Genomic DNA, 19,209 nt, shown 5'->3' with positions numbered 1-19,209 from the left:
GTTTGTTTGTTTTGTTGTTGTTTCTTGTTTTGTGTTCCCCCCACCTCCCCAACATTTTACAAACACCGCATGCTACTTACCTATTCCTACCGAGGCTATGCTTTCTGTGGTGGTCTGTGTTTGGAGAGTGGTGGTGGGACTCTAAGAGTTTGGAGGGGAGGGGGGCATATGAGGAGGTAGAGACAAAAAAATCCATTAACCCAGGTCATCACATTTTAATTTTAAACTGATTACTTGCATATCAGCAGTAGCAAAGGGGTAACATAAATGGGAGAATGGGAGACCAATTCTTTAGATATAACTGCTTCTATTTTTACGTTGAAGCTAATGCTTAGTCGCAATAGCCTATGTGATCAGGAAGGGGAAATAAAGACTTGCTTGGTCTACCTGTGAAGAAAGCTGGTTTGATTTTTTTTTTGTTTGTTTTGGTATTGGGTTTTTGTTGTGTGTGGGTTTTTTAATTCAGCTTAGTTCTTCGTCCCCTATTGCACTTTGCTGGGAAGAAAATGCCTTATATTTTCATAGGTTTTTTGGTGGGTGTTTTTTTTGTCTTTTTACACTGTATTTATGACTTACTATCCCAGACCCTGGCTTATTTAGTAGGTCAGCTAGTGCATGATGATAAAACCTGTGAAGATTTCTGTCTACAAATATGGCAGATAGAGATTACAGAAACAAGAAGAATAACACATATTACCTTTTCTCTTAGCCTACTTCCTACTCAAAATAGTCAGATTTATTTGATCTTTAATCATTTACAAATACAAGACTTCTAGTATATTACTTCAAATGGAAGCTTGGTTTTCAGAGCTGCTCATGTACATCAGGTAGATGCCACGTTTTTATCTTTGGGTGAAAAACAAGTGTAAATAGAAAGGCTTTTATAAGGAACAGGGTTTTTTACTGACTCTCACATCATTTCTTCGTTTATCTTGTCCAGTAGATATCAGATTAGTTTGTGGGTTTGGTTTGTTGGTTGTTTTTGTTGTTGTTGTTTGGGGTTTTTGTTTTCTTTCCACCAAGAACAGGGAAGCTTCAGGAAAATGTTTCATTAGATGTTCTTAATCAAAAAGGTATCCAAAGTTCTGCAGAATTGCATATATGCAAGCTCATGGGGAGAGGAAATAGCCCTGTGGCATTTAGCTTCTGGTACCCCTCCCCTTTGACTGTATAGAACAATTGGGTTTGGTCCAAGTTGTTTCATCTCTTCCTTTTACAAGTGGAAGCTTCCCCAGTCACATAGATCAAGAACCAGCTACACATCTTCATTTGATACAAAAAGTTGGAATCTTTTACTAATGGTGTATGGTTTCTTACCTTTTTCTTGAGATTGGTCTAACATCGACCACTTAACTGTTATTTTATGGAAGATTATTTGATGCTTATTTAATTGAGACATAATCAGTATTTACATGGCATGATAGCTTCATGCAATTTATTATTTATTATCCTTTCTTTGGAATCTTATTTTGTTTTCCATCCAGATTTTGATGAAAGGTGAGTGATCCTTCCCTCTCTCTTCAGGTGGCAGCATTTGAAAAGTCATGTTAGAATTATGCCTGGGCAACTTACCTCTCTTTAGCATGTCTAGTGCTACATTTCTATTGTGATTTTCCTTTTAAATCTATGATAGGTTTCTTGCAGTTCTTGTCTTTTTCTCCTGGTTAATTGTGCTTAATTAGACTTCGATCTTTCCTGCAACCTAACCAGGCCTAACTGATTCTAAGCTGGAAGGATAAACAAAAGATAAAAGAAGCAAATTGTTATCACCTTATGGGGTCTAAGGAGCTGAGTTCTTTGTAGTTTTCTTTTAAAGGCATATAGTCCTGGAATTTACATGCTTTATGCTTTTTAAATTACACATATATATATATTTCCCAGATGGGAGAAAAGTAGATACTGGCTTTAAAAATATCAAGACGCTCTGAGATGGTTAACATTTACACTTACAGATTTTAAATGTTTTCTCTGGCTTTCATTTAGGTGTGAAATATTGATAAGCAGAGCTTGGAATGAAACATCGTGTTACGAGTGTCATTTTTTTAAAGGCTGGAAGCATTTGAGAATAAAAGATTAAGGAGATCTGTTTAAATATATACACGTATCACTAATAAAGTTGATATGGTGAGAACATCAACTTTCACTGTATTTGGAATATTATATGTTAATTTACCATTTTATCCTTAGCTAATAAGTTCACTTTTTTGCTCTTACCTGGCACAGGGACTATATACTCTGCTCAGGTCCTGCTTGAACAGCAAAAAATAGAGCTCGAATGACAGACTTCTTATGGCATCTTGTTGAAGCAGCAGATTTTATCTTGATGGGCTTTCACTGCTAAAGGTTGAGCTGGTGCTTCACTTCTTGCTTTCAGTCCAAGTTCAAAGTATCTTGACTACAGGCATGGTAGGATAATTACCTAACAGACACTTATTTTAACTTAATTTCTTTTTTGGTACTTAACTTACATTTAGATCTAAAAAGGCTTTCAAGTTCACTTGTTTGTGTTTTGTGATATAAACAGTTGCTCTTGGGTAGTTACTGTAACTGAACAGGCTCCTAAATGCTGCTTTCATTAACACAAATGCGAAAGCTGAAGAGTAATATTTGACAGAAAGATGAGAGATCTAAAGCAGGTAAGAGAATATGAACAATGCAAGCAAAGTATTTATGTTAAATGGAAAGGGAGGGATGGAAACTGAAAATGCACCTTCCTATTAAAGCGATAACACCTAATTTTAGTTGAAAATTTAATTATTTGTTGGGTTTTGTTTGGGTTTGGGGTTTTTTTTAATTTGTTTTTTGTTCAAGCCTCAAATTATATTTTTTTGTTATTTATTATTATTATTTAATATTTGTTTATTAACGGTCTTCAAACAAAGCTGTGTAATACAACCATAGAGTACCACAAAAGCAAATAAGCCTAAATGCTGTCACATATTTAGATACTTTTAGAAATTGTAGGATAAGCTAATTCAGAGACTAATTCTAATGTGGGAGTTGGCAGCATGATGATTACCCTGAGTTAGTCAATATAGAGAGGGATTTCTTAGTCTGTTACAATGTGTAAGTCCCCTTTCCTTCTCTCTGGTACAACAGTTAGCCCAGGAAGAATAATTGTCCAGTGCAGTAAAGGAGGAAGTAACAATCAATAGAGAGAACAGATGTGGCCTCAAGAAAGAAAACTATTGAAAGAAAATAGAGAATGCTTCAGGGAATTGCACCATTTTACTTGAGAGAACCCAGACTGAGTGGATTTGACTTTGTAGCTAAACTGCCAGTGTTGTTTCATAAAAAGGTAGGCATCTGAATCCATTTGGAATGTAGAATGATAGAGTGTTTTTGTTTATTTGTTTAGAAATTTAATGTGCTTATAATGATAGTTTGGGTTTTGTTCTCACAGTGCTGAGAGCTATATGACTAGTGTGAGGTGCTATGTAAAAGCTTCTTCAAGTGCTGTTGTACATTAAGAAATCCTATTTCACAGTCTTTCCAGGATTGCAGGGTGTGTTCAAAAGCATATCTTGGATGCCTTCGCCTTTGCCTTTCCTTCTTTCTGTCTTTTTTTTAACATGCCATAACAACAGATTTGCTTATTTATTCTTACTCAAGTTACCCCTGCAGGGCCACCTCAAGCATACAATAACAAACTAGAGAACATGTATTTTATGCATTAACAGGATTGTTTACTGTGAGCTGAAGTAAACAGGATTGTATACTGTGAATTTAAGATAATGGTATTTCATGGTATTGTTAAAATGACTTATTTTAACCTTTTAACACCATAAAAGTGTCCAATTTTAGTCAGCCCCTAGGTTGAGCTTGCAAAAGTAGGGCTCTAAAACCATATATAAAAAATGTTATATAATTTTTATATTTTATATATTATTTGTATATATTGTGTATATATCTCTCTATAAAATCAAGAATTCTTTAATCATATAAACCAGCACAGGTTGAGATGTATATTTTGCTCTCCCAACCAGGCAGTAGGCCACTGAAGATACAGTAAGATTTTGTAATAAATCTTCTTCAGTTCCCAGTTCCACAGCAGATTCTGATCCTTTTCCCACACCAACTTATTGAATATCCCGCAAATGATCCCATTAAAGCTGGTGGTGGTTACTGCGAAATGAGGTATTACTCAGTATTCAGAATTGGGTGTCAGTGTTTGTTTTATAATTCAGACTTTGGCAAGCCTTAGATGTGCTTTGCAAAATAAGGATTCAATAAATTGGTGAAGATCATAATGATGAAAGAATAAATTCTTCCTAAACTAAGTCATTATCTTTGGTGTTATGATTTAACAACTAATAAAAAATTTTAAAAATAGGGTATCTGATAAAAATATGATGTGGAGCTTTTGCCTTTTTTTTTTTTTAATGTGGAATTGTGGAATACAAGTAATGTTTTACCTTTCTTTATTTCATATATAAAGATTTTCAGCACTAAAGACTTAAAAATTTGGAGGCAGACCAGTAAGGGGAGCTCTTAGCAATATTTTAAACTGCTTTTTAAAAAATTGCTGCAGCATGGACAGTGATGGGTCAGGATCTTACCTTGCTTTGGAGAATTACTATCTTTCTCTCTGGATACGCTTTTTTAGCTGGAGATGAACATTCTGCTTCAAAGGATCCTTTGAGAAAGATATTTGCAGAAGGAGATTTTAGAATTAGGTCTGAAATGTCTTAGATGTTTAGTTATCCAATGTTTTCTATCTGTGCTTCAGTGCACAGTCCTGTTATGTTAAAATGATGTGTCTGAAGTGTGGTCTTCCCTTCAGACGTTGCTGATAGGTCTGCATATCTCCACACCACTAGCCTGCTTTAGGAGTTCCTCTGTATTAAGTTACATCATTTTTTTGCAAGTGTAAATCACAGGCAGACATTGATACATTCAGAAGTAACTTTTATTGGGTTTTTTTGGGTGGTTTTTTTTTTTTTCCCTCTTTATTTCCTCATCGAAAAATGCATGTGATTGTAGGGTACCTGCTCCTCAGAGCACAGGCACCATACTCTGTGGGAGAGACATACAACAACTATTCAATCTTACTGTATCTCAGTCTGCACTGGGGATTGCTGTATCTATATCCATATTGTGTTGCTAATAGTACACAGAAATGAGACACAGAGAAGGTTTTCCCTCATTACTCTCAAAAGTGAATAGTTTTTATTAGCTTACAGCTATATAAAGGTAAAATTCAGTATGTTCCCTAACCAACCAAACAAAAGCCCCACAGCACCTACCAGCTAAGTTTTAATATGAGGGGAGGAAGAAAACCCTACATAATACCCTGAATATTAGTGATCATATTTTTTGTATAGACAGAAAAAGTAATTTTCTCCCCTCTGTGTAGCAGTAATAAACAGATTAGCTGCAGAATAGAAATGGACTACAAAATGCTGTCCAGTGAACAAATTCCAAAAGTGAAAACTTCAGAGTATTGTTAGCTTTTAGCTTCTTGTGCTTGAGCAATTCTAGGTGTTAGTAACAAGGTTCCTGAAAGAAAGCTCATTTTCAAATTAATATTTTTCTTTTACCAGAAGAAAAGCTGACTTATAATACCCATGCAGTAATGTTGTGCTCAAACACACCAAAGAAAACCCACCCAACACCAAAACTGACAGGTGATTGATTAGCCATAAAACTAGCCTCTCAGGAAAGAAACGGCAAGCAAAATTTCTGGATTACTATAGATAGAAGGAGTTGGCTGTCAGAGCTGTACAGTTGCTCACTTTCCTAATGCAGGAAAGATGGACCCAGTTGCAAATTACAGGACATGCAGAACAATGGGTACACTTGCAGCTCTGAAGAGATTGCTTGCAGATAAGAAACTATTGCACATTTCTACAATGTTGGCATAGCTGATATATTGCCAGTAGTGAGAGGTAAACATACTAAGCAAACCTCTAATCTGTCAGCATTTTGTGTGTTGTGTTCTGATGTTTCAAAACTAGAGGGGTGAGATAGGATGAAAGAGAAAGGAGGTAGGAAAGAGGGGGGAAAGTATTTTATGCTTCTAACTAGCATTTCCTGTTAATTCTGAAATTGAACAGATCACAAGGCGCATAAGGACAAAAGTGAGACAAATTGCACTCAAATTAATTTTAATTCTGTATCCAAAAATGTACTTGCAATTTACTAGAACTTAGTTGGTTTATAGAAGGTCCTGTATTTATGATCAGAGCCAACGCATCACAAGGACTGAGAGAGCAGGTTTTCTTAATGTTATGTCTGTTATTCTGCCTTGCTTCTGTCCTGCATGGGACCGCTTTTCCATGTGGAATGATAGTGTAGTTTTGCTTCCTTTTAGTCTCTGGTTTCTCCTACACTGCCAACTTTATTGGGTATAAAATGTGTTTTGCATATGTGTGGTATGTATATCATTAGATACATAGATATTGCAGAAGCTAGAGATTCAGCTGATGAGTGATGAGTAACCCTGGAATAGTGATAGTCTGTGTCATTGACCAGCTTGAAACTAAGATGTGGAAGAAAAAAGTCTTTCTTCAGCTGTAATATGAAGCGTGCTCCCTGCATCTGACTTTGCTTCTGGTCTAAACTGAGCCTAATTATTTGTTTTAATTTTGGGAAGGTTATAAAGTCAGTACAAAATTGAAGAAAAAAGAAGCTTTTTTCTTAAGGAATATTTGAAATTGATATTGTCAAGCACAGCCATGGTGAGGTGAGTGTGATAGGGGACTGTGACAGCTTTCTGCTACTGGCCAGGTTGCCATTTGGGCAGAGGCAGCTGCAAACAGCATTTGAGAGGAGCAGGAGAGTAGGGATGAGGACTGGGAAAAGCTAAGCACCTGAACCGATCTGTGAGGAGGACTAGGGAACCTGAAGTCTTGTAACTAGTATATCTTTTATATCTTTCCCCTTTTGGATTTGAGTAGGTTTTTGGTTTTTTGGTTGGTTTTTTTTTTAGCCACTCCTGCCTGTTCAGCCTGCTGTGCGACAGCAGGAGCCAGAAGGAGCTGTGGGGCGTGGGAAGGAGGGATTCTGACGGCGTATATGCTTCAGAAGGTGGTTCCTAAAGTTGTTTGCTACAAGTATGAAAAAAAGCTAGACCAAGCTGGAACTGCCTTTTCAATGTGCAGAGTAATTCTAGCTCTTTTTTTTTTAATGTACTACAAAACAAAAGGAACTCTTCTGAGTGCTGGAAAGAACTTTGATTGTTGAAGTTGCTAACTACAAGAAGCAACCCACTCTGCCTTTCAATTTGAAACAGTGGAAGAGGCTTTCAGGTAGTGCATTTTCTCATTATCATTATAGTTGCATGAAGATCATAACCAAAACAAATCATAGAAACGAAGAGAGAAGATTGATATAAACGGCCTAACTGTAAGACTAGCGATCAGGCATTGGCAACACTTCATCCTTGCTCAAGCCTGAGATTAATCACTTGTGCCAGTATTTTAGTTTCTACTAGTCAGGAGGCTTGCCTTGAGAATTGTAAGTTGGATATGCTGGAAATTTGCCACTCCTGGGTTGAAGGAATGTCAAAGTTGGATTTTTCAGTCTCAAAAACTGCTACACTCAAACATGACAGGTACTTTTCTCCTTTATCCTAGCATCCAGCATGTAACGATGACAGTCGTACACATTTGTAATGCCTGTGACGACATGAAGTAATGCAGTAATGAAGTATCATGTACAATGAAAAGGGTGATGTATAGATTTAGTTTTCTTCTATTTTAAAAGTAGGAAAATAAATACACATGTCAGAACTTGTGTGTGCACTATTAAATATTGAATGCAATTTATTCCAAGTGTGATCTCTGGTGCCAAGTGATTGATCTTTTTTAATGATGCAGGCATTTAAACATATGTAAATTGTGTAACAAGTGTTGAGAACATAGACAAAACACCAAGCCATCAGTTCAAATTTCCTCCAGATGTTGGTAAGAAAGTCATTAAAAAGTATAAATACACAAAGCAAATATTAGCAAAGCAGTTAAGAGTTTGTTCAAGCAAATGTGAACTTATTACCAAATGCAGCAAACTTACTTCTCAGAGTTGTTCTGCTGGTTTTTGAGACCTGATCATATGTGATACTGAGCACTACATTTAACAGTACTATTTTTACTTCTGCCTTACTACTAGAGCTGTGAAAAGCAGTTCTGAGAAGGGTAGATGCTAGCAACATTGTTGTGGTGAGACTACCTCACCACTTAAAGAATAGTTCACCTTTAAGATCATATGAAAAAAAGGAAGAAATACTTAGTAAAGGTGAAAAAAAAAATCAATGAATAATTTCCTTGTTTAGCACATCAGTTATCTTACAAACGTTGAATTTCTATTCAACTTAGTGTATCTTGTCCAATTTTCCCATTTACCAAATTGCTTCTATTCTTACCTGCAAGATATTTTTGAAATCCTTCTGTGCCATTCACTCCAGATGGATAACTCTGAGCTTGCCCTTACTGTTCTCCTTCTTGAATACAAGTACAGGATCTTTTTGTATATTCTAGGGTTGGCAGACTTAATTAAAAAAAAAAACAAACCACCCAAAACTCTTGTTGCTTTTAATGTGTCAGTTTTCAGTATCCTGGGATGATATCTGTAATGTTCAGGTTACATTAAGCTCCTTGAAGGGAGGAGGGTGGGGTGGGATCTATGTGGAAGGTTGGAGCTGCTTACACAACAAAAATGAGACAGGAGGAAGCTGGAGTGGACGGCCAGTCAAGTGAAGGGTTTGGTTAATCTCTTCAGCTACTGAGGAAATCCTCGCTCTTTTGGGGAATCCACCCAGGCAAGCTGACTTTTTTCTCCTTTTCTGATGTGTTCCTCTGTGGTGGAGGAAAATTGCAAGGGTAGGTACATCAAAAGAAAGATGCCTTTTGGAATCAGTTAAGCGTATAAAGCTAATAAAAATGAGTTCAGTTTGTGTGTGAAAAAAAGTACGAGTGAGTAGATTTGCATGTGAAAAAAGTGAGCAAGTTTGCACGCAAAACTCTCTGGTGCCTTAAAAGTGGGACAGTCATTCATGCTGGAAGTCCAAATAGAAGTGAAGAAGGAATATAGAGCAATGGAGACATCTACAAGAACAGTTTTTCCATTGTGACACAAGACAGTTAAGTATTCTAGCGTTGGGCTAGGAGAAGTGTTCTGCAAGGTGAAGTGTTCATGTCCTTTTCTAACAACACATAAAGAGAATTTATGATTTTTTCTATATTTCTTTTATTTTAGGATATTTTGATATTTCTCAGCTTCCCTTTCTTTGCTGAAGGTCTGAAAAAAATGGAGTGAAATAATGACATACCTTAATCTGCGTTTTAGGCTTCTTGGTTGTGTATCAAATGTAGTTGAGTTGGGAGCCCTTTAAAGTCTTTACTTGATTATTTTTGTTAATTTTAACAGCTTGTAATGGAAATAAACTGAAATAAAGGGCTACATTTCAATGCCTTTCTACTGATGAATAGTACCACTGGTGGACTCTGGGTTCAAAAGAAATCTATTTCTTTCCCCTGTGGCTAGGAGGGCCGGGGATATTTGAAGATATCCACCCAGTACTGCCAACCAGAGACATGTCAGGTTGGACAGCTGAAATTAGAGATTTTTGTCTTCTCAGAATCTGTAAATATTAATGGACTTTCCATGTTGTTTGGCCTACGTTTCAGGTAAAATCTTACCCTGAGCTCAGACATCCTTCCATATCCATTCTACTAAACATTGGGAAGTCCAACGCATGAGCTGTAGAGCAGCAATGCTGATGCAGTCTTCTGAAAAGTCAGCGGCCAGCAACAAAAAAAGGTAGTTATGATGGAGGCAGCTCTTGTAGATGATCAAAGCAATGAGAAGTATGAGCAGGACTTCTCTTTACATCGCTGTTCTAGACTGAAAGGTAAGCAAATAATTTTTTTTAACAGAATTTAAATTATTTTTCAGAAAGGGTAAACTTTCAATGCAAAGACCTCAGTCCTGCCAATACTTAGGTATATAAGTTTGTTGAACCCAAAGATATTGGTAGATTTTTAACAGTGAGGCTTGAGTGTGGATTTAACTGCATGCCAATGTTGAACTCATTTTGCTTACCTGCTAATGATTACACTTCAAAGATGCAATAACAACTTCTTTATTTTTTTTTTGTTCTTGCAGAAATAGGCCACTTTTCCCTTAAGTAACTCAAGAACTGTTTTTTGTTTTTTCCTGCCTTAGCTACCTTGCCTTACTACATCTGCATCTTGAAATTAAACTGTCTTTAGGATGAGATTGTGAAGAGCTACATCCCCAAAAATACCTACACAAACAAAAGCTCCAAGATAAACTAAGGGATTCAAAAGGATCTTAACAGTAATGGTTACATTTGATTTTTCAGGTGCACTTTCCCTTTCTCATGGAGCATATGGAACACTTGTAGGAAGTGACTGTATGATTAAAAAAACCAAGCACCTTTGACTTTACATATAAAGAGTATATAGAGAACTATCAGCTAATCAGGGAATATCATACCTGCAGAAATCACAGTTTTGATCTTTACAGTGCAAATGTTTCTTCATTTGGAAAGCAACCAGGACCTGTGTTTCATTTTCTGTCCCAACATACCCAAGTTGTATAAATGAGCATGAAGAAAGTGAGCTTGCAAATGAGGACGAAATCACAAAAAGTGAAATGATGTGGAAGAAAAACGTGTGTCTGCAGTGAAAACATTTAATGATAGTGAAGATTTTACCTGAAGATAAAAGCATTGAGATGTTCTGGTTGGGCAGACTAAGGAAGGTGAGTTGAAGAAACTGTTTTCTTGCATTTTCTTTTTGAAATAAAATGCATTCAAATTCATGTAGTTGCTCATAGATGAGTGGGATTTATCATCTGCCTTCGTGAATGGTCACAGCTTGTTATTTAAAGGTGTCTGCCTATTTTTTCTTTTTCCTTTTTTTTTTTTTTTTTTTTTTTTAGAGAGGTATAATAACAAAATATCCCTGAAAAAGAGGGGACAGTCTTTGCTTCCTTAGGGGTCGTGAATATGGAATTAAGTTTATAGAAATGGACAGATATTGGAGTAACTGCTTACTCTCACAGCTGGGTAAGATGTAAAAGCATAGGCCTGGTCATGATTGAAATGAACAGAGCTGATTTCCTTCCGAAAAGGCACGTGTTTTATTGCCTTTGACCTTAAATTCACAATATTCCAATAGTAAAAATGAATTTACAGTCTTTTCTGTACAGTTTCTTGACTGAACTTTTATTACCTAGGCAAGCTCGCTAGGTAGCTAAGCATTTCTTTAGATCAGTAATACCAAGAAGTGAGTAGAAATGCAGCTTTTAAAAAAATAAAAAAGTGGGGGTTTAGGCTTCATAATAAAATTAACGATGCTGCATGATATGATAATACAATTTTAGCTTAATGTCTCTATTCATTTGTACTACTGAAGTTGCATTATATGTTGCAGTTGGACTATTGAAATGTTTATGCTGTCACCTCCATAACATAATGAACTGGTGCTTTAGGTCAAGTTGATTACACTGGAGGAAGGGATGCAGTAGACTAGTGAAGGAAGAGGTTGTCTCTCCACTTTGAGTTTTCTATGGTTTTTATGTATCTTTAAATATACTTTGGAGTGTGAATTCAGTGGGTTTTAAAATGTTTGACTATCCTAGAGATGTATCTTTAGTCACAGAAAAAATACAAAGTAGTAGTAACACAAAACTGATGCGGAACAGTTAGTGGTATTTTTCTAAGTGTGGTCTGCCTTTGCACAGAGCACCAGTGTCCTGTAGGTGAGTTAAAAGAGCATGTGCTGTTTCTGTAAATAATAAGAGGTTTTGACTTCTGTTTTCATTTTGAAAAATGAGGCCTTGTCTTCACTGCAAGGATACTCCTGGGTTCCAGCCGCTTGGACCATGGACTTGATTTGAGATTGTTGTTGCTTCCTTTCTGCACGTGGGTGAATGCTGTAGTCTGTCCCTGATGTGGAATCAGGTCTTGCTGATTCACAGATGCAAATGAAAAATTGCTCTTCTGTTGCAAGGGTTAAACACAGCCTGAAGTAACTGGTTCTAGTTCCTGGGCTTCTCCTGTGAATTCTATGTGAATTTGTTTCTTGGAAAATAATGTGTGATGTTGATAGCTGCAGCAATTATAAGAGATTCCATCTTCCTGTGTATTTTCCTTTAGTCCTCAACATGTCATAGGGTGCAGAACAGGTAGGACTCCTGCACGGTATCACTCAGGGTTGTGATCATCATTTGTAGAGGCTGGTGAACAGCTACCAGACATAGTTTTCTCCTGTGATTATGAAGGCAGCCACAGGCAACTTCTAACACAGCTGAGAAGAGGGACTACTAGGCCATGCTGTGACTCTCTAGTTAATGTGGAGGGGTGGAGAAGACAGGATTACAAAGGGGGTTAAAGCTGCAGCTGTGTTTTGGAAACTTCTCTGATGTTGTTTTTGCTTTACTACCTAAACTTCTTATGCTGGCCTGTAAATCAGGAATTGATCCAAGGCACACATGCCTTAAGTTAAACACAAGAATTGAGTGATACAGTAGTTTTAACTGGTTTGGTGCCTCAAAATTTTCTGCCGAAGAGGTAATCCCCGTATAATACATGTAAGCCTGCCAATAAGGGTGGTGGTTGTCTATTGCAGATATTCAGAGACCCTGGTCTTCAGAGCTCACCAGTTGATAACTGTTGTAATGCAGCCAGAAATGGAGCCCTAACTCCCTGATGACTTCTTATTGCACTTTAGCTATAGGACTGTTACTCTACCTTTAAGAGATGCCCGAGGGTTTAGCCTGTGTAGTGCAACTGACAATGCTCAATAAAAAAACCAAGTTTTTTCTAAATGAGAATTATATTAACAGATGAAATCCATACCTAGCTCTAACACATTATGTCAGGTTTCAGTCTTCCAGGTTTTCACAGATGTAGCTGGTCCTCTGGCACAAAGTTTGGCCCATTCTTGCTATAGGTTGTAAGACAAAATCCTTAAAGACCTTTGCGGAATAGTGTGAAAAATATTTACCTTTTTAGTTTCTAAGATGGTCAGTAAGTTTTAATTACTAAAGCCAGCGGGAGATTTGGCCTTCTCACTTCTGGCTCCCCATGTACTGTGCTCTAGGTGGCTTTTTTAGGAGCTGGTAGTTACAGTTTGTTCCTGGTTCCCTGAAACTGCTAAGTGCTTCGCACGTTCTGTGTTTAGGCATTTCGTTGCTCCTTTCTGAAGGAATCTGCCCTGAATGCAATATAGAAATACCAGAATACAGCTTCAGAGTTTGTTTACAATGTAAATCCCTTTTTACTGGGGCTCCCCTAGGTCCTGTAGTGTTGGTATCTCTGGGTTGTATCCTGAACTGCCAAGTTTGAGGATAAAGGCATTCTCTCCCATAAAACACCCCCTTGACCCGTTACTTGTAAGCATTACTTTCTGGGAGCAAAGGTTACACTTAGCGTGGGGTGCTGGTCAACACGATTTTCACTCGCTGCGGCTTTCCATGGAAGTAGAACTGCGGGAATACCGTGGTTTTGCTGGGAGGGGTGTGTGGTGGGACTTGGTGCACCAACTACTTTTCCTTCCTTCCTTCTATGTTAGCCCTGAAGGTAGGAGTGATAAGCCAGCTGTAAGCGCTTTGTTACCGCGTAACCCCCACCACCCTGTACAGCCGTGCCTTTCCGTAACGCGCCCCGCGATCTCCTCCTCAGAGGAAGGTAAGGGAGTTGAGGGGGGACAGGGACGGCGTGGCGGCAGCCTTGGTCCCCCCCGGCTGTTTACCCTTGTCGAACGAGCCGTTATCTCGTCGCGTTACAGTGCCATGGCGCTGGCCGGACCCCACGAATGGGCCCCGGCCTTGCAGGGGAGGGCCCGGAGCTCACCATATCCCCCCCGCTCCGGTTCCCGGTGGCGCCCGGCGCTGCGGGAGAGACGGCGGGGGCGGAGCCGGGCCGGGGAAGTGTGGTGGTCACGTGGCGGGGGTCACGTGGCGGGGGAGTCGGGCCCAGCCGCCGTCGCCGCCGCTCCGGTAGCGGTGAGAGACGGGGCCGGGCGGGAGCCGGGGGGAGGGCGGAGCGCGGGAGCGGGGCGGGAGTGATCCCGCGGGGGCGGGGGGAGGGCGAGCGGCCGCCGCGCGCTGCGCCGCCGCGCCGAGGTGAGTGCGGGCGGCGGGGAAGGGCCGCGGGGCGCGGGCGGGATGGTCCGGGGCGGGTTTGGCTCGTGTTGCGGTGGGCACCTGCTGGGCCGCTCTGCGCGGGGCGGGGGGGGGGTCCCGGGGCGCCGCCGCGACGTGCGCGTCCGGTGTGTGCCGCGCGCGGCGTCCTCTCTGTGACAGTTCTCCCGAACGGGCACCGGCCGGGGCGAGCCTCGGCGCCGCTCCTGCCCCCACCCCGGCGCCCCGTGTACCTGCGGCTCCGGGCGGCGGGGGGGGTGTGTGTGTGTGGGGCGGGGGTCCCCGCCCTGTTCCTGAGGCCGCCGCTCCTCAGGGGGCCGGCGGCGGAGCGGGGAGCGGTGGCCTTGGCTCCGGCATCACCTGTGACTCGCCGGCACTGCCTGTAGCGCTGCGATATTTTAGTGTTATTTTCTGTTTATTCCTTTTTTTTTTTTTGCCTACATCCCCCCGTGGCCCCGCCTTTCTCGGGGAGGGGGGATACGGGAGGCAGACGGTCAGGAAATTTGCGATATGGTAAAATCGGCGATATGGTAAAATTCGCCCAGCGAGTGCAACTACTTCGCATTCTTTTGTGTTGTGTCCTCACGTCATGCCTTTCAGTAAATGTCTGCGTGCGAGCGTGTTCGAGCACCTTGGCTTCCTAAAGGTTTCCTAAAAAAGTGTAGGAATCGTTTACCGATATAGTACTTAAATTTGGCTTAAGCGTTAAAGCATGCAATTAGAACAGCTGTATGGGGTCGGATCAAAGGTCCGTGGAGTTTGGATTGCTGTTTCTGCAAGCGGTACATAGCAGATGCTTAGGAAACACCATAACAACAGGGTGAGCGTGCTGTGAAGCTTTGGGAAAGCAGCCAGGCCTCCAGCAATTTGAGGTTAAGGGACTTCCTGAGTCAAATGTGATGGTTTAGTGTTTAAGAGCCCTTTTTCTTCCATGCCTTAGCTCTATATGTTTTCAAAAAAAAGAACAAGACAAAGGCATCTTAATGGGAACGTTTTTTCTTTGCCTGCTTAAAAAAAAATATGTAATTGGACTCATATTGTTGTCATAGGTAATTTCATTTTGCCAAGATAAAATTTGCTTCTCCAAGGATTACTGATTCATGAGCAACATACTGTGTTTTAAATAGGTGAAGGGTATGTGCAACGGGTATTTTCTACACATATGGGAGCTGTAAATAGTAAAATTGTTCTTTAATGTCTGTTTTTACTAATCATTTGTGAAATTTAAGCCTTAAAACCTAAAATAACTGTTTAATAAAATGCAGTCTAGTAAGAACTTGGTCAAAATAGCAAGTGTTTTACAGTAATATAATACAGCTTTGCAGATGATTATATGAACCACTAACATTTAGCTATTTCTATTTAAGCTTGAAGAGTTAACTTGTATAAAAAGGTGAGGTTTGTTAATAGAACAGATTTCTCATTACATCAAGTTTCTGGTAAAATTATTTCAGTAATACCATCATAGATTTTTTTTTTTTTTTTTTTTTTCCATAATAGCAAATTCATGGTGTTCCCTAGGGATGGTAGCTATCACTTGATCCTGCAATCCTAATTCAAGAAGCAGCTTCATGCCAAGAGCTCCTAACCTGATTGCTCTTATAAGTAACATTTGCATGAGTGGGCCTTATTTTTCACAGGCAATGTGAATGTCAAGTGAAGTAGAGCTATTTTGAAACCAGCATATCCCCACACACCTCCAATGGAGTTTTATAAGAAGGTCATTATCAGTTTCTTGGGGGCTGAAAGGAGGTAGTGGGTTGGTGTGTGTGTATATAGATAGATATTTATAAGATTAAAAATAGCTTAGAAAGCTGACAACTATAACTTGTGAATGACTGTCATGGAAAGATGCTGGGGGTTTTTTTGTACATCACATCACTGCTTCTAACAACAGACTGGAATTTGTTCTCACCTGATCAACAGATGTTTATTCTAAAACTCTTAACCTATTTCATTATTCTGTAAAACCCCTACTCAAGCTGAACTATACTGAGCTCATGCTGGACACTTCAGATTACTCAATCAATTTTCTTCAGTAAGGGACGGATAGATTTCAGTGGTTCTATTGTAAGCTTACACCAAGAAAACCGTTGTAGTGCAACTTCCCTTAGCTCACTGAATCATTTTTATCATAAAAAAATGATGGGTTCAGCTGAACTTTCAAATAAAAATAGTTTTGTTTATAACTAGCCTCTAGAAAAAGTTGTGCTCGTTTTATGTGATGATTAAGCAGATCTATAATACACAGCTTTTAAGCAGTACTTTTCATTAGTAGGTCTCAAAGCACCTTACGAAAGAATTCAGTGTAATTATTCTCTTCTTATCTAAGGGTAATTATTGTTATCTAGTGTTCATAAAGAGATCGTTGTCTGCCTGTGATCACTGTAAGAAAATCTATAAGGACAACCAATAAAATCAGACTTTTTATTTAAATATTTTACAACTGAAATCCCCCACAAGCTCACCTTTCTGTGTGTACAACTTTAAGTTGTAGCATTTTTATTTCACTTGATGATGCCTGAGGTCATTTCATACTGTACCTTCCATGCCGATGTTGTAAGCTAAGCCAGTGCTTTAAGTAGAACAGTCTCTTCTCAGTGTCAGAAGAGAGCTTGCTGAAGGCTTAACCAAATTCATTTGTGAGTTAGAGAATGCTTCAGGACAGTATCTGTTAAGGTGATCAAAGCAGTAATGTGGTACACATCTTCAGTTCAGTTACCAGGGAGCTTGACTGCTGAGAGTTTGTACATAATGTCTCTTGATATCTGTCAGGAAAAAAGAAAGTGTGTGTGAGTGAATGAGTGAGTTACATGGCCAGTGTCCTCATATCTTCCTGGTTTTCATTCATTTCCGCCTTGCAGAGCTGTTAGAAATGGTACACAATCTCACATTTCTTCTTTTTTTTGACTGGAGCCATCAGTTCCAGTCACGTTTGGTGTCCCGTTTTTGTAATGCATCTGGTAACAGAACAAACCTCTGATGCTAGAGGTGTGAAGTACACACCCTTAAGTTGTTGTTTTCCAACTACTTCTGTCAGTTGAGGTGCGCAGATGATTGTTGCTAATTTTAGTAGTTTAGCTTAGGCCTTGAGATCTTCTACTGGTTGATATTTTCCCAAATAGAACAGAAAGCCATTTATTTATTTCAAGACAATACATTAAAGCATTGTCATTTAGGGGTAAACTACAAGTTAGAAAATGTATGAAAGATTGATAATGGAAGGATTATAATTTGGGAACTATATAGTATACTATATACTAAATAGCATGGGAACTGTATTCCCAGATATTGTAATGCTGTCCTGAGACATGAGTTCATGTAACTTAGATTTAAATTGTAAACCTTTTATTAAAGGGGATGAAGGCTTACCTACTGTAATAAAATGTTTGCCAGCAGTCTTAAAGGTACAGTCAGTGATTTCGGTTGACTCTCTGTATACTTCAGTTAGATCGGTGTAGATTCAGATGATTTGGAAAAATGGTCCAAGAGGAAATGTTCCGAGACAGCCAGTTTCAAGAAAGAGTTGTCCTGCCTATTTCTGTGTTCATTGTTTTTGTGTGGCTCATGTTTTGACCCATACTTTTGTATTTGATTTGTTATTTGTTATGTTATTTTAAATTAATGCCTTCGTCTACATCATTTTACACTACTTAAAACTTAGGTATCTTTAAAATGGTCTGTAATAGTTTTCACTTTGTGCTAATACCCATGAAAGACCTTAGTATTATTCAGCTGCACATCATATCCTTGATAGCTATAATATATTAAAGCTGGTCTGGAGAACTTCCCACTGGAAAGCTGGGCTCTTTGTGTGGCATGGAGGTCCTGATTGATTTGTGTTTGCTGCCTGCTGCATAGTTTCAGCCAGACATACACTTTGCGGGTACCCTAGATTTTAATAGTCTCCAACGTCCTTGTCTGGTGCAAAGTACTCTTTGTGAAGCATGTACTTGAAGATTAACTCTCCCATTAAAATATAAAGATCTAGCATTTCTCAGTACTAATATCAATCCATTCTGTCAGTTCTTCCGCTGCTTTGTACATGTGGTGGGATAGATTCTTCTTCTCGCTAAATATTTGTTGAAGGAAATATGTTACAACTAAACTGATTTCTAAATAAAACCTTCATATATCTCGTTTCACTAGTTTGGGTAATATTTGCAAGGTAAAATTTGGAAGAAGGCCAAACCCATTCATATAACCATTTAAAGAAAGTTACTGCAAATTCTTTGCCAGTGGTACCTGGCACCATTTAAGCAGACGAAAAACACAGAAAGGAGCCATAAATGTCGAACACAATATGAAAGAAAAGACTCTTTCTGCATATATATTAAGAATATTATAGAAGAACAGTGTTTTGAAGATAAGTAGCAAATAAAGTTACTGTGAAGAAGGTTGGCCGCCCACTGTGATTGTGATGGATCACAGTCCACAGGAGGCTCTTTAGTTGGAGAAACACCACGGCAAACAGAATTCTTAGATTGTGAGAGGGACAGAGTGCTCTCAGTTTTGTTCTGTTTTGGGTGCGGTGCCTAGTACAGTGGGAACTCTGGTCTCTTGGGCATCCAAGCGTTACTTGCAATGTTGTTGCTGCCTGTGCTTGATAAAGAACAGATCTCCCTATTCTAATGAAATGGTAGAATGATTTCTAGGAAATTCTTTCAGTTCTAAGTAACAAAAATATAAACCCCCAAAGACCTACCTGTCAAAAATCTGGATAAAATACACAAAAAGGAGATCGACTAACACAAATCCTGTCATGCACATAGCACATCCACATAACGTGGGGATAATAGTTGATGTTGTATGAAAATACCAAAAATGTTACTCATAAAGCTATTTTAAGTATTAAATAAAACTTGAAAGGGGGAGTGAATTCAGCTACAGGAGAAGGAGGAAGAGTTATATATTTGTGGTGTCTTCCCCAGCTCTCATGAGTGATGTAAGTATATTAAGAACTGTTACTATATAAATATCTTGGCTGCCATACAAGTGCCCTACATAGTGTTTGGAAATGAAGGAATTGAAGAGTGTGGGTGTTGAACCAGCTTTAGATATTTTACCTTCCTTTTTCCCAGACACAAAAATAGAGAC

The 19,209-nt window shown here is 39.1% G+C and overlaps 1 long non-coding RNA gene across 1 annotated transcript; it reads left to right on the top strand.

Moving 5' to 3' along the window:
- The first annotated feature begins 9,477 nt into the window (after window positions 1-9,477).
- LOC115613461 lies at window positions 9,478-11,254 on the top strand. The gene is made up of 2 exons (XR_003993394.1): window positions 9,478-9,759; window positions 10,325-11,254. It is a non-coding gene; the product is annotated as an uncharacterized LOC115613461 (long non-coding RNA).
- The last annotated feature ends 7,955 nt before the right edge of the window (window positions 11,255-19,209 follow it).

The sequence above is a fragment of the Strigops habroptila genome, chromosome 10 (genome assembly GCF_004027225.2).
Source record: "Strigops habroptila isolate Jane chromosome 10, bStrHab1.2.pri, whole genome shotgun sequence".
Lineage (NCBI taxonomy): Eukaryota > Metazoa > Chordata > Aves > Psittaciformes > Psittacidae > Strigops > Strigops habroptila.
This window is presented reverse-complemented; position numbering and strand designations above follow the sequence as displayed.